Consider the following 9,231-nt stretch of genomic DNA (forward strand, 5'->3'; position numbering starts at 1 on the left):
GTCAGCAGTTAAGGTGAGCTATTACCAGCAGGAGGAAAAACCTTTTGTAGTGATAATTGGGACGGCCCATTTCCAACAGTTGACAGGAAGGTGTGAGTAATGGTAGGGGGACAAATAAACACGGAGAAATAGTTTGACTTTGTGTAATGACCCATCCACTCCCAGTCTTTATTCAAGCCTAATTTAATGGTGTCCAGTTTGCAAATTAATTCCAATTCAGCAGTCTCTCGTGGGAGTGTGTTTTTGAAGGTTATTTGTTGTAATATTACAACTTTTAGGTCTGTAAATGAGTGACCAGAGAAACTGAAGTGTTCTCCAACTGGTTTTTGAATATTATAATTCTTGAAATGTGATTTGTGTCCATTTATTGTTTTACATAGAGACTGTCTGGTTTGGCCAATGTACATGGCAGAGGGGCATTGCTGGCACATAATAGCATATATCACATTGGTAGATGTGCAGGTGAATGAGCCTCTGATAGTGTGGCTGATGTGATTAGGTCCTATGATAGTGTCCCCTGAATAGATATGTGGACAGAGATGGCAATGGGCTTTGTTGCAAGGATAGGTTCCTGGGGTAGTGTTTTTGTTGTGTGGTTGCTGGTAAGTATTTGCTTCAGGTTGTGGGGCTGTCTGTAAGCAAGAACTGGCCTGTCTCCCAAGATCTGTGAGAGTGAGGGATCGTCCTTCAGGATAGGTTGTAGATCCTTGATGATGCGCTGGAGAGGTTTCAGTTGGGGGCTGAAGGTGACGGCTAGTGGGGTTCTGTTACTTTCTTTGTTGGGCCTGTCCTGTAGTAGGTGACCTCTGGGTACTCTTCTGGCTCTGTCAATCTGTTTTTTCACCTCAGCAGGTGGGTAGTTTACTTGTAAGAACACTTGATAGAGATCTTGTAGGTGTTTGTCTCTGTCTGAGGGGTTGGAGCAAATGCAGTTGTATCTTAGAGCTTGGCTGTAGACAATGGATTGTGTGGTGTGCTCTGGCGAAAGCTGGAGGCATGTAGGTAAGTATAACGGTCAGTAGGTTTCTGGTATAGGGTGGTGTTTATGTGACCATTGCTATTTAGCACTGTAGTGTCCAGGAAGTGGATCTCTTGTGTGGACTGGTCCAGGCTGAGGTTGATGGTGGGATGGAAATTATTGAAATCCTGGTGGAATTCCTCAAGGGTTTTCTTTTCCATGGGTCCAGATGATGAAGAGGTCATCAGTGTAGGGCAAGTAGAGTAGGGGGTTAGGTGATGAGAGCTGAGGAAGTGTTGTTCTAAGTCAGCCATAGAAATGTTGGCATCCTGTGGGGCCATGGGGGTACCCATAGCACTGCCCCTGACTTGAAGGTATACATTGTCCCCAAATGTGAAATAGTTATGGGTGAGGACAAAGTCACAAAGTTCAGCCACCAGGTTTGCCGTGACATTATCGGGGATACTGTTCCTGACGGCTTGTAGTCCATCTTTGTGTGGAACGTTGGTATAGAGGGCTTTTTTGGCCTGCTGCTTCTCTGTCTGGGAGGTTTTTGTCAGCCCTGGCACACAAAAAGGGCATCATTGCGAGCGCCCACGAAGGAGAGATGAATTTTTGCCTGCCTTGCTCAGCTTGACTTGCTTCCTCACCCCATTCCTGCCTTAGATCCTGGGTCGCCTGGTGGCTGAAGGTGGTCCATTGTCTCAAGCAGTGCCAGAGCCTGACACAGTGCCCCGGGCAGCCTTTGCTCTGCACATGCCAGCCGTGCACATTTGCAAATACTTTAAAGCTCCTGTCAGTAAGTTCTGGGGACAGTTGCTCACCTTCAGAGGAAGCTCCCTAAAATTGGCCTGTCTCACCCAGTGGTACATTGACCTCTGTTCAGACTGAGCCAAAGCGGGGGGGGGGGGCTCGCTGCTGTGGCCGCCGCTGCTGTGAGGGTGTCCACTGTTGCAGATGAAGCCATCCTGCAAGCACCTTCCACCTAGACACCCGCTGAAAATCATATAGGGTGTAAGGTGGGTGTAGAAGAACACTGGGGTGGGGCCTCCCCCTTCCCCCACCATCAGCCATCCCATACCCAGTGCTGCACCCAGTGGGGTAAAAAGAAAATATGGCCATATCGGAAGAGTCAGTTGCGTTCTTTGCGGTTGCCCCAACATTCCCCTCAGGCCTGACCTGCCCTCCACCTCAGCCACCACTGAAAATTGAAACACAAAACAGTAGAGCCGTACAAGGCTTCAAAGCCCACCAGGCCCAACCCCTCTTCTAATATAGCAGAAAAGCCGCACTTCTCCTGACTAGGTAGGGACTTCCTATTGCCCCACAAGAAGTGGAAGGCCATCGTGTTCGGTCTCAGCAGCACTCGTGGAGCAGGGGGAAATACATGGCTGAGGAAATTCCCCACAGATGGGTCTTGAGCATCACAACCTTGTAGGTAATGACAAGCTCCACTTACGCCACTGGCCAAACCATTCCTCACAGGCCAGCAAACATTTCTCCCAGTTCGCGTTCCCCACCTCGTCCCCAACCGAACGCTAGAAGGCCCAGCCATCAACCTGCCCACTCTTGCAGCCCTCCTCTTCCGCCCTAACTGAAGGGGGGAGTATTGAGCCTCCCTCCTTTAGGCCCTTCAGCATCCCTGGGGAACACCAACGCCGCCCAAGTGACTTTGGGCCAGTAGGTCAACCAATAGGGCTGCCTCCTAGGCCAGGCTGCAGCCCAGCTTCAGGACTCAGAGGAAATGCAGCTCGCATCCCTACCTACAGGACTCCAGGCATGGCCAGGCTTCTGGATCAAATGTCCCCTCTTGTGCTCAAGTCACAACAGCTAGCAGGCAAAAGACAGGCTTTCATGGCGTTGGAGAAAGCAAGATTGAGCCTTGGAAGACCCAGCAGTGTTTGTGGCACAGGAATTGTTCTCAGATCCCACTGAGACTTCAGCTCAGATTGCAGGATTCACAGTCCCGAGTGCTGCTCTTACACCATGGGACCAATAGGCAACCCCCAGACCTCTGCTGAGCTCTGGTGTGGATGACCCTGTGGGGGCAGCCCTGCATTTGCTCACCAAGTTGGCCTGCAGCAGTTTGCTGCAGCTCCCAGAGGCCTTTTTTAATCCAGACTGAGAGGCCAGTGGGCATGTGAGGAAGTTGCCCCTTCAGTCCCAGGCAGTACATGGCCCTTCCTAGTGAAAAGCCAAGTCCTGGGGGAAAATGGTCAAATAACACCCTGGAGAGATGCCTTCTTTCATTTTGAGGGGAGGGGTTCTTTCTTCACCTGACCAGGGACTTGAATCTTGGACCCTTAGATTAAAAGTCTGATGTTCTACCAACGGAGTTAGCCAAGCTACTACTCTCACTCTCTTAGCAGTCCTAGCCCCAGCCTGCTCCTCCATCCGGCGCCCTGAGGTCTTATTCTTTTTTTAGTTAAATATCAAATCCAGGAGAAAACACAGTTATACGAAGCAAAACGAAATCACAAACAGAAATGTCATTGGAAATACAGAAATAAAAAAGGAAAATGCAATTCCCATCACTTTATCATGTCGGGGCCATTCCTGTATCGAGAGCACCCTCAAAGGTCCCTGTGTGCTTACGAGAAACCTGGAGGAACTCATATCACAGCCTGAACATGAAACTCAACTGCTCCCAGGTGCCGCAGTAAAACCCTTTCCCTGCTGTGACGTTGCACTCCATAGGATTTTATGAAAATATGCTAATGAGTGTGAATATAAAGTGACTGGACTATGCTTCATGCAAAAGGTCTCTTGTGCAGTATCATTACAAAGCTTATAATCTATTGTGTGTGTTCATCCTATTTGTATGACTCGATCATTCTTGTATCTGAAACTAGAAATATGAACTATAACTCTGAGGTCCTGTTGTAATGATGCAAAGTGTGGGCCATTAACAGTGGTTTGGACTCTTGATGGCTCCCATTAACCAGGACAATTGACTGGAGATGGCTCTGTCCTGCACCATCTGTGAGTCAGGCCAGGAAGAATGAAGGCTTGGGGGTCTCACAGGACATGTGACCATGTCACCTGGTACAGGAATCCATCTTAAACCTGGGGCTTTTCCCCAGGAGAGAGAGAAAAAATTCCTGCCTTGTACCAAAGTTATAAAAGGGGGTGGAACAGAAGAAAGGTGGCTGCAGTCATGAGACATCCCCAGCTATCACCTGAGCTGGAACAAGGGCTATACCAGGCGAAAAGATTGGGCCCAGACAAGAAATAAGTCTAGTCTGCAAAAGATGCTTATTGAAAGATCTCTGAGGGTGAGATTTTATCTGTATTGTTTTGTACTGTATTAGGCTTGGACTTGCATGTTTTTGGTTTATTTTGCTCTATGGAGAATACAAACTCCATCGAGAAGGAAAAGTTAATGCCTTGGAAAAGTCTCTGTGTGTTAGATGGGTGGGAGGGTGTCTAAAAACCACTTTCCTTTCTCTGAATTCCTTTAGAAAATCCAAAGCAGGAAACAGAACCATTGTCTTTTCTGAGGCTTGAGCTCCGAGACCTTCAAATTATGAGACTGACACGCTGCCAGCTGTGCTAAGAAGGCCCAGTGAAATGTTTAGGCTCAGTACATATAGGATCCTCCTACAGCAGTGACTGGGGCAGGGAAGGAGCCAGGGATGTGCTGGAAAAAGCAGGGAGGTCTGCTGCCCACAGACCTGTCCTGGCGGCTTTCACAGGAGCAAATAAATCAATTCTCCCTGCCCGTGAATAACGTACTGGAGCTAATGGCAGCACAGGGGGGATGATGTTTCCAAGCTGTGCACCCACTGCCACATGTTAGAACTCAATCTCCTTTCCCTAGCAGGGCACTTTCTCTGTGCATTGGGCAAAGCAAGTTGGGGAAGCTACATGGGTAACAAAAACCAGTGCTTAAAACACAGCTTGAACTCATAACCCCAGCAGTAGCCCCCCTTTATACCAACCAGTTGCACCACTGCAGGGGCTTTTCAGAGGAAGCTGGGAAGTGGCAGTGATCAGTCTCTGGGGTTCACACCTTTGCCTGGTAATTGAAAGGCTGATGCATCAAACCTAACTCAAGATGCGGCTTTTCAGTGATGAGACTCCAGGACATTTTAACAGGAAGAAAATCTCCTCGATTCTGGTTTAGTCCCATTTGACTCCTTCTGCCCATCTTCTCCCCGCACCTCCCCACTCCGCCCCACCCCGTCTCTTTCCTTCCCCACGGGGGCCGTGCAGAGAGGAGCCCCAGTCAGTCTCTGTCACAGAGTCTGTATCCCATAAAAGGAGGGAGGGGTCACTCTAAAACACTGATAATGGGGAGGGGAGGGGTGTCTGTGATTAGGGGGAGAATGGATGGAGAACTAACAGTGGGACCCAGAGAGATTCCCCCAGATTGGGGAGATCCCCTGCTGCCCCCCATCAGCCAGCTGTGGGAAGAACAACTTGGGATTGCTTGGGGAAGCCACCTTTAAAAACACGAGTGTAACATGCTAGTTACATTTTAATAAGACCAAAGCCTCCTCAAACCCAGGGTCACAATCACTGGAATGGCTTTGCCTTGATATTTTAAACCAGCCGTAGACACAAAGCGAGTCAAATTACAGTTTCCGTTCGGAGTCAGTGCGCATACAAGAATCCGGAGGCTTTTAATTCCTTAGGTTCTGCCGCCATTTCATTTCTGTCCTGTTCCGAGATTTATCCTTGTGCAAAGCAACGTTAGGCCCTTGGGAGTGTCCCCCTGGTCCCACCTGCTGCCCCGGTCAAGTTAAAAGAGCCCGAGGACCCCCGCCACCACCACCCCCAGCACAAGGGGGCTAAGGCGGTGTCCTGCCCACCCTCACTCCATGTGGCACGCCACTCCCGGGAGCGGCTGGCACGTCCCTGTGGCCCCTGGGGTGGGGGTGGGGGTGTCTCCACGTGCTGCCCCCGCCCTGAGAGCCAACTCTGACAACTGTGGCAATGGGAGCTGCAGGGGTGGAGTCTGCGGGCAGCCGTGCTCAGAGATGCCCCCTGCCCTCCCACTTAGGGGCTGCTGCCAGAGCGGGGTGCGGGTTGCTTTCGGGAGATGCCCGAGGTAAATGCTGCACCCCCACCCTCTCCTGCACCCCCAACCCAGACCCCACACCTGCACCCAAACTCCCTCCAAGAGCCTGCACCCTGCACACCCTGCTGCAGCACAACCCCCTGACTGAGCCCAGACCTTGCACCCAAACTCTCTCCTAGAGCCCAATCCCTCTCCCTCCCACACCCAAACTCCCCCCCAGAGCCTTACACAGCTGTGGGCTGGGGCAGGACTTGGTCCCATTCTGGGAACAACCAAAAATTATACAAACCTGCCGCCCCTGTCCAGCCCAACCTTCTGCTGATGCACCTCAGCCCACACCCGTGCAGGGTTTGAAGCTTCCACTGCTTAAATTTCAGGACACTGAGGGGTTTCAGCTCCCCTTTGCCCAGAGGGAGCTTTCACTCCACTCCCAGCCACGTTCTTGTCCATGGGATCACTGCAGGGGGGCTGGGTCCCTCAGTGTCTTTTCTCTCTCTACGACAGGCCAGGGTGCAATAACTGGGGCATCTGAGCACCCAGGACCTTCTGTGGGGCTGTCATTCCCCTTCCCCTTCTGTGGTCTCGTCTGTCATTGACTCCAGCCTTTTTTCTACCCATCGTCAGTACCATCCCAAGCAAGCTGCACTCGCCTCAAAAAGACAAAGAGTCCTGTGGCACCTTACAGACTAACAGACGTATTGGAGCATGAGCTTTCATGGGTGAATCCCCATTTCGTCAGATGAATGTCGTGGAAATTTCCAGGGGTAGGTATCAATATGCAGGCAAGAATCAGTCTAGAGATAAGGAGGTTAGTTCAATCAGGGAGGATGAGGCCCTTTTCTAGCAGCTGAGGTGTGAACACCAAGGGAGGAGAAACTGCTTTTGTAGTTGGCTAGCCAGGCACAGAATTCCCACTCCAGTCATCTGACGAAGTGGGGATTCACCCACGAAAGCTTATGCTCCTGTACGTCCGTTAGTCTATAAGGTGCCACAGGACTCTGTCTCTTTTTACAGATCCTGACTAACACAGCTGCCCCTGTGATATTCAAAAAGACAGTGTCCCCTGGTGGGTGTAAATCACTGACCTCTCTCCTCTCTGAGCACTGACTGCCCCTCTGTTTCCTTGCCTCTCAGTTTGAGCAGATGGGACCTTTCCCTCCAGTGCTGGAGGATTCGCCCTTCTCATCTACCCTTGTCCCAAGCAGCACAGCGGGTGGGAATCTTACATGTACCAACGGCTTGCATCCGATGAAGTGGGTATTCACCCACGAAAGCTCATGCTGCAAAACATCTGTTAGTCTATAAGATGCCACAGGATTCTTTGCTGCTTTTAAATGTACCAAGGTGACTTAGGAACAGAAACCCCCCCAGACCTACCATGCAATTGGCACTTGCCCCTCACTGAGCAGGATTGAAACTGGGGCAGGAAGATTGCTGGGCCACATCCCCTCTGGGCATGAGCAAAGAGCAGCGTGAAAAAATGAATTTGGAGATGCTGGGGATTGAACCCAGGGCCTCATACATGCAAAGCATGTGCTCTACCACTGAGCTACATCCCCAGATGGGCTGGGTTTGCTATGGGTCACTCTTTCCATGGCTGAACAGCAAAGAATCACTCCCAGTTTCCCTTCTATCTGTGTCGGTGGTTAATGAGGTGGATCTAGTTGTAGATTGTTATTCATTCCCCACCTTGACAATTCACACAGTCCCTTTCCCATGCAGATTCCCAGCACCTCAGTGATCCTGGTAGCAGGGGTTGGGTCCTAAGACTTTGAGGGTCCTTTTTACCCTCCACCTGGAGTGAACTCAGCTTTTCCCCCATCCCAGACAATCCATGAAAGAACAACAGGGGCATAAAGAAAGAGGGGAGGGAACATCTCACGGCCAGGGCTGGATGGGCCCAGGGCCCCCTGCTTGTCCATTGTTTCCATGGAATTTGGCCCCCTGCTTTGCACAAGGGACAGAGAAAGATCTTGCTGTTCCTGTGTCTGTGCAAAGAAAATTGTGCTTCCCTAGGAAAGAGAGTCAGGAAATGGCCCCATGGTGGGACAATAGCCTCAGGATTAAGACCTAAGGACTCAGGCTGAGAACTGATAGAACCCCACTCATCTGGGATTTAACAAATTGTCTTCCATGGAGCAGGGCCAGATCCAGCGTTTTTGCTGCCCCAAGTGGAAAAAAAAAGAAAGAAGCTGCAATCAACTGCAGCTCTACCTCTGCTGCCTTTGGCAGCAAGCCCTTCCCTCTGCTGCTGAAGCCTCCCCTTTCCATTGATGGCTGGCCCTAGGGACATGCTTGCTGTGCTGGTGCCTGGAGCCAGCCCTGCCACGGAGACACTGGGAAGATGGGGAATCAGGAAAATACCATGGGTTTGTTTATGTTGTAAGTGAAGAGTAACTGAAGCAGTTTTGGTTTAAAGTAACTTTTCGCTGACTGGGAATCAAACCCAGCCCTTGGCAATGAAAGTGCCAAATCCTAACCACTAGACCACCAAGGAGGTGATGAAACTGTTTTTTTTCTCACTTATGTTACACTTTCTTAGGCTACTTTCTATCCAATTTCTGAAGCTGACCCATTGTCCATTCCCTGAGGGAATAGGAGCAGAGTCCAGGAACCCCTGTGCTCAGGGTCACAACCTCAGCCCAACCCAAGCCACTGAAACAAACTCAAATCATGCTTCCTCCAGCAGGATCACAGAGCAACACAATGGAAAACCCACGAGGAACAATCCTCCTCTGCCTTCATTTACCCCATCGCAACCCTCTCAGCAGCCCACTCTTGCGGGAAGGACGCTGAGCTGATAGGAGCTCTGGCACAGAGAAGAAGGGAGGGGTGTTGCTCCCCCTCAGTGTGAGCTGATCACATTCTGACTCTGGAGGAGGAGGGAAAGGCCATGGCCACATGATGGGGCCAGTAAGTACCACAAGATGGTTCTTTTATGTGGGATGACTCTGAACACTGACTGATCTCCACTCCCTTGGATTTGAAGAGATGTTTAGTTTTGTACTTGGGAACCTGTAAGGCTGAAGCAATGTTATGGATGGTGACACTACGATCAAAGGGTTATTTAATGTTGTAGAAATTGTTAAAAACACTGATCTTAAACTGGAACTGCCTGTTATTAAAGCCTGGTTTCACCACATCAGTTCCATAAGCTCTGCTAGAAACACCCTGGGTTCTCTCCTGCCTCGGTGGGAACTGGAGGGAATCGTCCCCTGCTGCCCTTGGCTCCAGGCTGGTTTTTCTGGGG

General features: G+C 50.4%; 2 non-coding genes across 2 annotated transcripts; both read right to left on the bottom strand.

Moving 5' to 3' along the window:
* Positions 1-7,468: 7,468 nt before the first annotated feature.
* On the bottom strand, positions 7,469-7,540 carry TRNAA-UGC. Its single transcript has one exon. It is a non-coding gene; the product is annotated as a tRNA-Ala (tRNA).
* Positions 7,541-8,406: 866 nt separating this feature from the next.
* Positions 8,407-8,478, bottom strand: TRNAE-UUC. Its single transcript has one exon. It is a non-coding gene; the product is annotated as a tRNA-Glu (tRNA).
* Between the last annotated feature and the right edge of the window lie 753 nt (positions 8,479-9,231).

This window comes from Mauremys mutica, unplaced genomic scaffold (genome assembly GCF_020497125.1).
Source record: "Mauremys mutica isolate MM-2020 ecotype Southern unplaced genomic scaffold, ASM2049712v1 Super-Scaffold_100312, whole genome shotgun sequence".
Lineage (NCBI taxonomy): Eukaryota > Metazoa > Chordata > Testudines > Geoemydidae > Mauremys > Mauremys mutica.